Source organism: Meles meles, chromosome 20 (genome assembly GCF_922984935.1).
Source record: "Meles meles chromosome 20, mMelMel3.1 paternal haplotype, whole genome shotgun sequence".
Taxonomy (NCBI): Eukaryota; Metazoa; Chordata; class Mammalia; order Carnivora; family Mustelidae; genus Meles; species Meles meles.
The window spans coordinates 36,102,766-36,115,096 of NC_060085.1; the positions used below are offsets into that span (position 1 = coordinate 36,102,766).

Genomic DNA, 12,331 nt, shown 5'->3' on the forward strand with positions numbered 1-12,331 from the left:
ACTCTTTGAATGTTGAGATAAAAATATGTCCCCCTAGTGGACATATATAACTGAGTGATTTTGACTCAAGTGACCTATACTGAAAAATAGATTTAATAGTAGAAAGATTGTGGATTGATGGAAGCCTGCCAGGCAAGAACAAGAAGTTCAGAGCATTAACAGTAACTGGACGAATACAGGACATGATGTTATTCCCAGAATTATCAGGAAGAGAAAATAAAAAAGAGGGGAAAAAGTAGTGTGAACGGTTTCCCTCCCTTACCTCTCCGGATGTACAGGTTAATGTTTTCTTAAACAGAGTTTTTATATCAGAGTTCTCTCTTGAAACATTCAGTGTTTTATGGGCTTTCATCTAATGAGAAATAAACCAAAAGCTTTTGTTTATTTTTGTAGCAGTCACTATGTCTTCAGCATGTAATTCTCTGAAGCCTATTTGTGAGTGTTCTAAGAAAATGGGTGGCTGCTTCATTTCTATGATAAAGCCAGAGTACACAATAATCTTCCAATTTAAAGTTCAGATAAGAATATCTGCTAGTCGTCAGAAGTAAGTGAAGGGTCTCTCTCTAATAGAATTACTACTTCATGGAATTGCTGGTTTAGAAAGTAAGGGTTCTTGGTTCTCTCCCTTCTTCCTTTTCCTCTTTTCCTTTCTACCTGGGTCCTGCCCCACACTTCCTCTTCCCTTCTTCTTTCTCCTTCCTTCTCTCTCCCTCTCTTCCTCCACGTTTCCTTTACTTCTGCCTCCCCTCCCCTTTTTTCGTCCACCTTAGTTCCTATAACATCGCTAAAACAGTGTTCTAAATTTTAAGCACTTTGAAATTTTTGTGGTAGAAAAATGAATGTGAAACGTAATCTGATTCTTTAAAAAAAGAATTGCACCCTCTGCTCAGCAGGGAGCCTGCTTCCTCCTCCCTCTCTGCCTGCCTCTCTGCCTGCTTGTGGTCTCTTTCTGTCAAATAAATAAATAAAATCTTTTTTTAAAAAAAGGATTGCAGATTCAATTTCTTATAATAAATTGCTACTATTTTATTGACTTTATGTTTTTAGGACTTAGGTAGGACTTAGCGAGCATCATCTGAATTTAGTGGTAACAGGAAAATCAACTGACTGATGAACAAAGAAAACACCAAACAGCCTATATGTCTTCCATATGTGATGCAATACAGACTGAGAAGAGTTTAAAAACTGTATCACTGATGTTTTTCTGGGCTAAAAGGAATTTAGATGCATTTGTGGTGTACTTACACTGTTTTTGAGGGGAATTTTAAGAAGGGTGGTCATCAAGCCACAAGCATTCCTATGAAAAATGCAGAGTTCTCAATTGTATAAACTTGACTTCTGAGTAAATGTGGCCTTTGTCCTTGAACTCAGGACTCGTATCTGCACCATCACCTCCTATATGATCTCATTATTTCTGGGCTTTGGGTGTATAAATCACACATTGTGGCATTTGGTAGCACAGATGCTTTCCTTAGCATCTGATTTTCTTTTAAGGATATAGACTGATTTCCTACATAGGCATTCATAGAAAATATAAGACTCACTAATATTATTAAGTCACTGTGTGTGTGTTTTAAGTAATTGCACGCTCAAAAGAACTTGATCCAAGCTGAAGCTGAATTTTCTCTGCCCTTTCAAATTCTGGGGATGATTTTGTTTAAATCAATGACTACTGATTGGGCGAAATCCATACCATGAGTTCATCAAATGTTGGTTTAAGGAGAGGAGCAATGAACAGTCTCCAATGATCTCTAATTTCCTGGCACTCATACCCTATCTCTCTCTTCAATGAAAGGAATAAAAAATATCGGGGTGGGGGGGAGGAGCTGTGGCTCAGTGGGTTGAGTGCCTGACTCTTGATTTTGGCTCGGATCATGATCTCAGGGTTGTAAAGTCAAGCCTCACCTCAGGTTCCGTGCTCAGCTGGGAGTCTGCTTGAGATCCGCCCTCTCCTCTGCCTCCCAACCCTCTCTCTCAAATAAATAAATAAATCCTTTAAAAAAATCGGAAGTTGAATAGAAAATTGGAAACTAACAGTCTTCTAGACACCAGTCGGGTTGCCTTCCCAGTTACTCAGCAGCAGAAACCACTGTGTACCTAGAGTCGGCTTGTCTTGCTTCAGGTCTGTCTTAAAATCTGTATTTAGTGATGTGAAGTGATTCCTAAGATAAACTGTAAAATGCAAAGGAGCAAGGAAGGGAGCAAGTATACATACATACACACAAATGCACACACACATAATTTTGTGTATACATATACATTATGTATACAAACAGATTTGATATCTCTGAACGAATGCATAAGAAATTGGCAATGAGCTGTCTTTAGAATGAGTCAGGGGAGGAAGATGAATTTAATTTTCACCGTATGTACTTATTTAAATTTAAAAAGAAGGGCTGCTGGGTGGCTCAGTGGGTTAAAGCCTCTGTCTTCGGCTCAGCTCATGATCCCAGAGTCCTGGGATGGAGGTCCGCATCGGGCTCTCTGCTCAGTAGGGAGTCTGCTTCCCCCTCTCTCCCTGACTGCCTCTCTGCCTACTTGTGATCTCTGTCAAATAAATAAATAAAATCTTAAAAAAAAAATTTAAAAAAAGAAGTTTAAGGGGTGCCTGGGGGCTCAGTCGTTTGGGCATCTACCTTCGGCTCGGGTCGTGATCTCCAGGTCCTGCGATCAAGCCCCACATCTGGTTCCCTGCTTGGCAGAGAGCCTGCTTCTCCCTCTTCCTCTGCCTGCTGCTCTGCCTACTTGTGCTCACTCTCTATCTCTCTAATAAATAAATAAAATCTTAAAAAAAAAAAGAAGTTTAAAAGTGCCTTCCTTCATACAACTATACTAAGCTGATATTAAAACTGATCTTCTCAATCAGATGTCTCCTAATTATACAGCAAGTCTGAAATAAATTGATTACCTCAACACCTTGTTGAGAATCATCTGTGTGTGTGTGTGTGTGTGTGTGTGTGTGTGTAATGTGACAGGTAGAAAATGATCAGAGTATACTGGTAATTAGGGTCTAAGTATTGGCTTTGTCACTGTAGGTCCGCTAAGGCTGTGCTGAAAAGGAAATCTAGAAGATTCTGAAGTCAATAAAGCATTTTTATAAAACCAACTGTAAGTTTGTGTATACGTATGTCTCATAGGAATAGTAAGGAATGTCTGAGCATATTAAATAATATACAAGGATACTATACTAGAACTACTGAACCTCCAAAGGCAACTAATGCTCTCAGTTTAAAAGAAAATTTTGAAGAACTGATGAGAAAACATATGGTCTTTAGCAGGTAGATATGGTTGAGTAAAAAACCACCTGTGACAATGCCTTAAAATAATGAGCGTTTATGTGGCTCCTAATTCTGCTGGGCAGTTCTAATGTACGGGTCACCCTCATGTGTTTGCAGTCATTCAGGGGTGGCTACAGGAAAATGGTAGGCTGGCTCCGCTCATGAGTGTGGGGTCCGGCACATGTATGGAACCTCAACTGGTAGAGTTAGCTGGACGGCCTCCTACCTATATTGTCCCTCTTCCTTCTGAGGTTGTTCTTATGGCCAAAACAGAGTCCCCAAAGACACAAAGTGAGCTCACGTGACCTCTTGAAGCCCAAACCTAGTGTGGCACTCGCTTCTGTTGCTGCATTTTGTTGGCCAAGCATGCCGTAAGTCGACTCTGATGCCTGGCCCTGGGGAAATAGACTCCACTTCCTTGTGGACGGCCTTCAAAGCCATTATGCCAGGGGCATGGATCCTAAGAAGGAAACCACCATGGCCACATGGTTTTGAGCTTTGGACCAAGGACCCTGGGCTGGGTGAAATGTATATATTCTTAAAGTAAAAACATATTTCTCCAGTTCGAAAAAGAGTAACGTTAAACTTTGTAAGAATGTATCATAGTAATTTCATAACGTTTATTGGCTTTCACCTTCTTTAACACAGTAATAATAGCTGTCATTTATTGAGCACTCATTTATGCCAAATACTCTACAACTCATAAGATATTTTATACACATTTACTTTTTTAAAAAAAGATTTTATTTATTTATTTGACAGAAAGAGAGAGAGAGCACAAGCAGGGGGAGTGGCAAGCAGAGGGAGAAGCAGATTTTCCACTGAGCAGGGACCCTGATGTGGGGCTCCATCACAGGACCCTGGGATCATGACCTGACCTGAAGGCGGATGCTTAGCCAAGTGAGCCACCCCAGGTGCCCCACCTTTCATTTTTAGTATGACAGTATAAGATCGATGTCATTCCTGTTTTCCAGACAAGTACACTAAGTGTCATCAGTTAACAGTCACTGATTCCAGCCACTGATTCCAGATTTGTGTGACTATAAAATTTAGACCTTTTCATAATACAATGCAGTCCCATATCTGGGATTAATTTTTGTGAATTCCCATATTGGTGCACTGCATTGGGGTCAGGGAGGTAAAATAAGAGAGAATGAAAGAGAAAATAATTTAAATACTATGGATAATCCAACTAGCCCTTTTATCCAGTGAGCATGCATTTTACAGGAACTCTGAACTATAAATCTATTACCTCAGGTCATTAGAGCTTCCAGATGTATGTGGGGCTAGTATGTTTCTGATAGTTTTGTCTCCCCTTAATAATATGGCTATAAATGCAAGCCAGCTTCTTTATCTCATGCTAAATAGGAAGAAAAATGATTGAATTAGTGATAGAGGAAAAGCCATATATCTTGTACAGACTGAGTTGTAATTCCGTCTCTGGTATGCCACACTACTCGGGACCTTTCAAAGATAATTCTGAGTCTATATACTTTTCATTTTAAGAACAAAGTTCTGACATTAAACCTCAAATGGTTGCAAATTCAGTTACCTTTGTTTTATTATCTGAAGGAGTGGATTTTAATGTTTGTGTATAAAATGCCTTTCTAAAGTGGAATATAGAATATTTATTCTGCAATTTTCAGGTGTGCTAATCCAGTTAAGCCTATCCAAAAAATAAATGACATAACTATCATATTGCTACTGCAATGCTATGAAAACCCTACTCAACCCATTTTTTAGAAGAACTAGATTTTTGCTGTGTGTTTTACAAATGAGTCGTTAATTTATAAAAAAATATTCTGCAGAAAGATGATAGTGTTGTTATTAATTACACTTAACTGTTCATTATCATAAATTTAACATGAAAAACAATATATAAGTTGAACAGACACAATTGTTATAGCATTTCATTTTTTAATACTAAATTTAATTGAAATAGAGTTTTCATAGAGAAATATATATGCACATGCAAGTGTATAGCTCAATATATTTTCACAAACTGGACAAACTTGTGGGAAGCACATTCATAAGGAAGCACATCACAAGACCCTCATGCTTCTTTCCAGACATGACTCCACCCACTTCCAAGTACCCATGATTCTGACTTTTGAACAGTATAGATTAATTTTTTCTACATTGCACTTTATATAATGGAACCATATGATATGTCCATTTTTAAATTTCTTTTTAGATTTTATTTATTTCTTTATTTGACAGACAGAGATCACAAGTAAGCAGAGAGGCAGGCGGAGGGGTGGGGAACAGGTTTCCCGCTGACCAGAGAGCCCGATGCGGGGCTTGATCCCAGGACCCTGAGATCGTGACCTGAGGTGAAGGCAGAGGCTTAACCCAGTGAGCCACCCAGGCCCCTGATATGTACATTTCTGTGAGTCTGACTTCTTTTCCTAATTAATTATTTTTATTGAAGTATAGTTGACATGAATTAATGTATTAATTTCAGGCATATAGCATCATGGTTTGACATCTATACACAGTACCCAAAGATCATCATGGTAAGTGACCATCTGTCACAATATAAAGCTATTACAGTTTATAGTATGATTGACCAGGTTCCTCTACATCCCCATGACTTACATATTTTATAGGTAGAAGCTTGTACCTCTTAATCCCCCTGAAATATTTCACCCCTCTCCCCACCATCCTCCCCTCTGGCAACCACCAGTTTGTTATCTATATTTATATTTTTTTATTTGTTTTTTTATTTGTTTGTTTTGATTTTTAGATCACACATTTAAGTGAGATCATATGGTATCTGTCTTTTTCTCTCTGACTTACTTCATTTTGCATAATATCCTCAAGATCCATATGTGTAGTCATAAATGATAAGATCTTATGCTTTTTATGGCTGAGTGGTATTCCATTTTATACACATACTGTATTTTTTTCATCTGTTCATCTGGCGACAGACAAATGTTGCTTCCATATCTTAGCTATTGTGAATAATGTTAAAAGGAACATAGAGGGGTGTATCTTTTCTAATGAGTGTTTTTGTTTTCTTTGGATAAATGCCTAGAAATGGAATTGGATTGTATGATCTTTTTAATTTTTTGAGGAATCTCTATACTGTTTTCCATAGTGTCTGCACTAATATACAGTCCCACCAACAGTGTACCAGGGTTCTCTTTTCTCCAGATCCTCACCAACACTTGTAATTTCTTGCTTTTATTTTATTATTTTATTTTTATTTTAGTCATTCTGACAGGTGTGAGATAGTGTCTCACAGTGGTTTTGATTTTCATTTCTCCTATGATTAGTGAGGTTGAACATCTTTTGATGTTTTTTTGGCCATCTCTATGTCTTCTTTGGAGAACTATTTAGATCCTCTGCCTACTTTTTAATCATGTTGTTTGGTTTTGTTTTTGTTGTTAAATTGTATGAACTTTGTCTATGTTAGAAACAAAGTGCTTGCTTCGGCAGCACATATACTAAAATTGGAACGATACAGAGATTAGCATGGCCCCTGCACAAGGATGACATGCAAATTCGTGAAGCATTCCATATTTAAAAAAAAGAAAGAAAGAAACATCTTGTTGAATATATCATTTGCAAATATCTTCTGTAATAAGAGAAGCCGGTTGCCTTTTCATTTTGCTGGTTCTTTTACTTTGCCGTGCAAAATCATTTTAGTTTGATACAGTCTCAATAGTTTATTTTGCCTTTGCTTTCCTTGTGAGAGGAGGCAGATTCTGAAAAAGATTGCTAAACCCTATGTCTAAGAATTTATTTGTTGTGTTCTTTTAGGAATTTTATGGTTTCAGTTCTTATAATTAAGTCTTTTTTAAAGAGTTTTTGTTAAATTCCAGTTAGTTAACATACAGTATAATATTAATTTCAGGTATATAATTTAGTGATTCAACACTTTCATACAACATCTGGTGTTCATCACAACAAATGCGTTCATTAATCCCCATCACATGTTTAACCCATTCTGCCATCTACCTCCCCTATGGTAACCATCAATCTGTTCTCTATAGTTAGGAAACAATGAATGAGCTTAGGGGTAAAAAGAGAGAGAAGTAAACCAAGAAATAGACTCTTAACTATAGTTAGCTCTTTAATGTGTGTTGGGTTTGTGTGCATAGTATAAGACAGGAGTAAGTTTCTTCTGCATGTAGTTGTCTGGTTTCCCCAACACCATGTACTGAAGAGACTGTCTTCTTCCCATTGTATATTCCTGGCTCTTTTGCCAGAGTTTAATTGACCATATAAACATGAGTTTATTTCTGGGCTCTCTATTCTATTCCATTAACCTTTATATCTATTTTTGTGCCAGTACCATACTGTTTTGATTATTATAGGTTCATAGTAGAGTTTGAAATCTGGGATTGTGATACCTCCGACTTTGTTCTTTTTCAAAATTGTTTTGGCTATTCTCTGGTTTTAGACACATTTTTTTTCTTATTAGTTGTTTATTTATTTTCTTTTCAGCATAACAGTATTCATTGTTTTTGCACAACACCCAGTGCTCCATGCAATACGTGCCCTCCCTATTACCCACCACCTGGTTTCCCCAACCCCCCCCCCCCCCGTCAAAACCCTCAGGTTGTTTTTCAGAGTCCATAGTCTCTTATGGTTCGCCTCCCCTTCCAATTTCCCTGAACTTCCTTCTCCTCTCCATCTCCCCATGTCCTCCATGACATTTGTTATGCTCCACAAATAAGTGAAACCATATGATACTTGACTCTCTCTGCTTGACTTATTTCACTCAGCATAATCACTTCCAGTCCCGTCCATGTTGCAACAAAAGTTGGGTATTCATCCTTTCTTTTCTTTTCTTTCTTCTTCTTTTTTTTTTTTATAAACATATAACGTATTTTTATCCCAGGGGTACAGGTCTGTGAATCACCAGGTTTACACACTTCACAGCACTCACCATAGCACATACCCTCCCCAATGTCTATAACCCCCTCCCCCTCTCCCAACCCCACCTCCCTCCAGCAACCCCCAGTTTGTTTTGTGAGATTAAGAGTCATTTATGGTTTGTCTCCCTCCCAATCCCATCTTGTTTCATTTATTCTTCTCCTATCCCCCTACCCCCCCATGTTGCTTCTCCATGTCCTCATATCAGGGAGATCATATGATAGTTGTCTTTCTCCGATTGACTTATTTCACTAAGCATGATACCCTCTAGTTCCATCCACGTCGTCGCAAATGGAAAGATTTCATTTCTCTTGAGGGCTGCATAGTGTTCCATTGTGTATATATACCACCTCTTCTTTATCCATTCATCTGTTGATGGACATCTAGGTTCTTTCCATAGTTTGGCTATTGTAGACATTGCTGCTATAAACATTTGGGTGCACGTGCCCCTTCAGATCACTACGTTTGTATCTTTAGGGTAAATACCCAGTAGTGCAATTGCTGGATCATAGGGTAGTTCTATTTTCAACATTTTGAGGAACCTCCATGCTGTTTTCCAGAGTGGTTGCACCAGCTTGCATTCCCACCAACAGTGGAGGAGGGTTCCCCTTTCTCCGCATCCTCGCCAGCATCTGTCATTTCCTGACTTGTTAATTTTAGCCATTCTGACTGGTGTGAGGTGATATCTCATTGTGGTTTTGATTTGTATTTCCCTGATGCTGAGTGACGTGGAGCACTTTTTCATGTGTCTGTTGGCCATCTGGATGTCTTCTTTGCAGAAATGTCTGTTCATGTCCTCTGCCCATTTCTTGATTGGATTGTTTGTTCTTTGGGTGTTGAGTTTGCTAAGTTCCTTGTAGATTTTGGATACTAGCCCTTTATCTGATATGTCGTTTGCAAATAATCTTCTCCCATTCTGTCAGTTGTCTTTTGGTTTTGTTAACTGTTTCCTTTGCTGTGCAAAAGCTTTTGATCTTGATGAAATCCCTAGTTCATTTTTGCCCTTGCTTCCCTTGCCTTTGCCAATGTTCCTAGGAAGATGTTGCTGCGGCTGAGGTCGAAGAGGTTGCTGCCTGCATTCTCCTCAAGGATTTTGATGGATTCCTTTCTCACATTGAGGTCCTTCATCCATTTGGAGTCTATTTTCGTGTGTGGTGTAAGGAAGTGGTCCAATTTCATTTTTCTGCATGTGGCTGTCCAATTTTCCCAGCACCATTTATTGAAGAGGCTGTCTTTTTTCCTTTGGACATTCTTTCCTGCTTTGTTGAAGATTAGTTGACCATAATGTTGAGGGTCTATTTCTGAACTCTCTATTCTGTTCCATTGATCTATATGTCTGTTTTTGTGCCAGTACCATGCTGTCTTGATGATGACAGCTTTGTAATAGAGCTTGAAGTCCGGAATTGTGATGCCACCAACGTTGGCTTTCTTTTTCAATATTGCTTTGGCTATTCGAGGTCTTTTCTGGTTCCATATAAATTTTAGGATTATTTTTTCCATTTCTTTGAAAAAAATGGATGGTATTTTGATAGGGATTGCATTAAATGTGTAGATTGCTTTAGGTAGCATAGACATTTTCACAATATTTATTCTTCCAATCCAGGAGCATGGAACATTTTCCCATTTCTTTGTGTCTTCCTCAATTTCTTTCATGAGTACTTTATAGTTTTCTGCATATAGATTCTTAGCCTCTTTGGTTAGGTTTATTCCTAGGTATCTTATAGTTTTGGGTGCAATTGTAAATGGGATTGACTCCTTAATTTCTCTTTCTTCTGTCTTGTTGGTGTACAGAAATGCAACTGATTTCTGTGCATTGATTTTATATCCTGACACTTTACTGAATTCCTGGACAAGTTCTAGCAGTTTTGGAGTGGAGTCTTTTGGGTTTTCCACATACACTATCATATCATCTGCGAAGAGTGATAGTTTGACTTCTTCTTTGCCGATTTGGATGCCTTTAATTTCTTTTTGTTGTCTGATTGCTGAGGCTAGGACTGCTAGTACCATATTGAATAGCAGTGGTTATAAGGGACATACCTGCCATGTTCCTGACCTTAACGGAAAAGCTTTCAGTTTTTCTCCATTGAGAATGATATTTACAGTGGGTTTTTCATAGATGGCTTTGATAATATTGAGGTATGTGCCCTCTATCCCTACACTTGGAAGAGTTTTGATCAGGAAGGGATGCTGTACTTTGTCAAATGCTTTTTCAGCATCTATTGAGAGTATCATATGGTTTTTGTTCTTTCTTTTATTAATGTGTTCTATCACATTGATTGATTTGCGGATGTTGAACCAACCCTGCAGCCCTGGAATAAATCCCACTTGGTCGTGGTGCATAATCCTTTTAATGTACTGTTGAATCCTATTGGCTAGTATTTTGGTGAGAATTTTTGCATCTGTGTTCTTCAAGGATATTGGTCTATAGTTCTCTTTTTTGGTGGGATCCTTGTCTGGTTTTGGGATCAAGGTGATGCTGGCCTCATAAAAAGATTTGGGAATTTTCCTTCCATTTCTATTTTTTGGAACAGTTTCAGGAGAATAGGAATTAGTTCTTCTTGAAATGTTTGGTAGAATTCCCCTGGGAAGCCGTCTGGCCCTGAGCTTTTGTTTGTCTGGAGATTTTTGATGACTGTTTCAATCTCCTTACGGGTTATGGGCCTGTTCATGTTTTCTATTTCTTCCTGGTTCAGTTGTGGTAGTTTATATGTCTCTAGGAATGCATCCATTTCTTCCAGATTGTCAAATTTGTTGGCGTAGAGTTGCTCATAGTATGTTCTTATAATTGTCTGTATTTCTTTGGTGTTAGCTGTGATCTCTCCTCTTTCATTCATGATTTTATTTATTTGGGTCCTTTCCCTTTTCTTTTTGATAAGTCTGGCCAGGGGTTAATCAATCTTATTGATTCTTTCAAAGAACCAGCTCCTAGTTTCATTGATTTTTTCTATTGATTTTTGGTTTCTATTTCATTGATTTCTGCTCTGATCTTTATGATTTCTCTTCTCCTGCTGGGTTTAGGGTTTCTTTCTTGTTCCTTCTCCAGCTCCTTTAAGTGTAGGGTTAGGTTGTGTACTTGAGACCTTTCTTGTTTCTTGAGAAAGGCTTGTACCACTATATATTTTCCTCTCAGGACTGCCTTTGCTGTGTCCCACAGATTTTGAACCGTTGTGTTTTCATTATCATTTGTTTCCATGAATTTTTTCAGTTCTTCTTTAATTTCCTTGTTGACCCATTCATTCTTTAGAAGGATGCTGTTTAGTCTCCATGTATTTGGGTTCTTTCCAGCTTTCCTCTTGTGATTGAGTTCTAGCTTCAGAGCATTGTGGTCTGAAAATATGCAGGGAATGATCCTAATCTTTTGATACCGGTTGAGACCTGAATTGTGACCCAGGATGTGATCTATTCTGGAGAATGTTCCATGTGCACTAGAGAAGAATGTGTATTCTGTTGCTTTGGGATGAAATGTTCTGAATATATCTGTGATGTCCATCTGGTCCAGTATGTCATTTAAGGCCTTTATTTCCTTGTTGATCTTTTGCTTGGATGATCTGTCCATTTCAGTGAGGGGAGTGTTAAAGTCCCCTGCTATTATTGTATTATTATTGATGTGTTTCTTTGGTTTTGTTATTAATTGGTTTATATAGTTGGCTGCTCCCACGTTAGTAGCATAGATATTTAAAATTGTTAGATCTTCTTGTTGGACAGACCCTTTGAGTAGGATATGGTGTCCTTCCTCATCTCTTATTATAGTCTTTGGCTTAAAATCTAATTGATCTGATATAAGGATTGCCACCCCAGCTTTCTTCTGATGCCCAGTAGCATGGTACATTGTTTTCCACCCCCTCACTTTAAATCTGGAGGTGTCTTTGCGTCTAAAATGAGTTTCTTGTAGGCAACATACTGATGGGTTTTGTTTTTTTATCCTTTCTGATACCCTGTGTCTTTTGATTGGGGCATTGAGCCCATTAACATTCAGGGTAACTATTGAGAGATATGAATTTAGTGCCATTATTAGCCTGTAAGGTGACTGTTACTGTATATTGTCTCTGTACCTTTCTGATCTACTACTTTTAGGCTCTCTCTTTGCTTAGAGGACCCTTTCAATATTTCCTGTTGAGCTGGTTTGGTGTTTGCAAATTCTTTCAGTTTTTGTTTGTCCTGGAAGCTTT

General features: G+C 38.2%; 1 non-coding gene across 1 annotated transcript; it reads left to right on the top strand.

Annotated features, from left to right (window-relative positions):
- Positions 1-6,703: 6,703 nt before the first annotated feature.
- LOC123933340 lies at positions 6,704-6,807 on the top strand. Its single transcript, XR_006816570.1, has one exon. It is a non-coding gene; the product is annotated as a U6 spliceosomal RNA (small nuclear RNA).
- Positions 6,808-12,331: the final 5,524 nt, after the last annotated feature.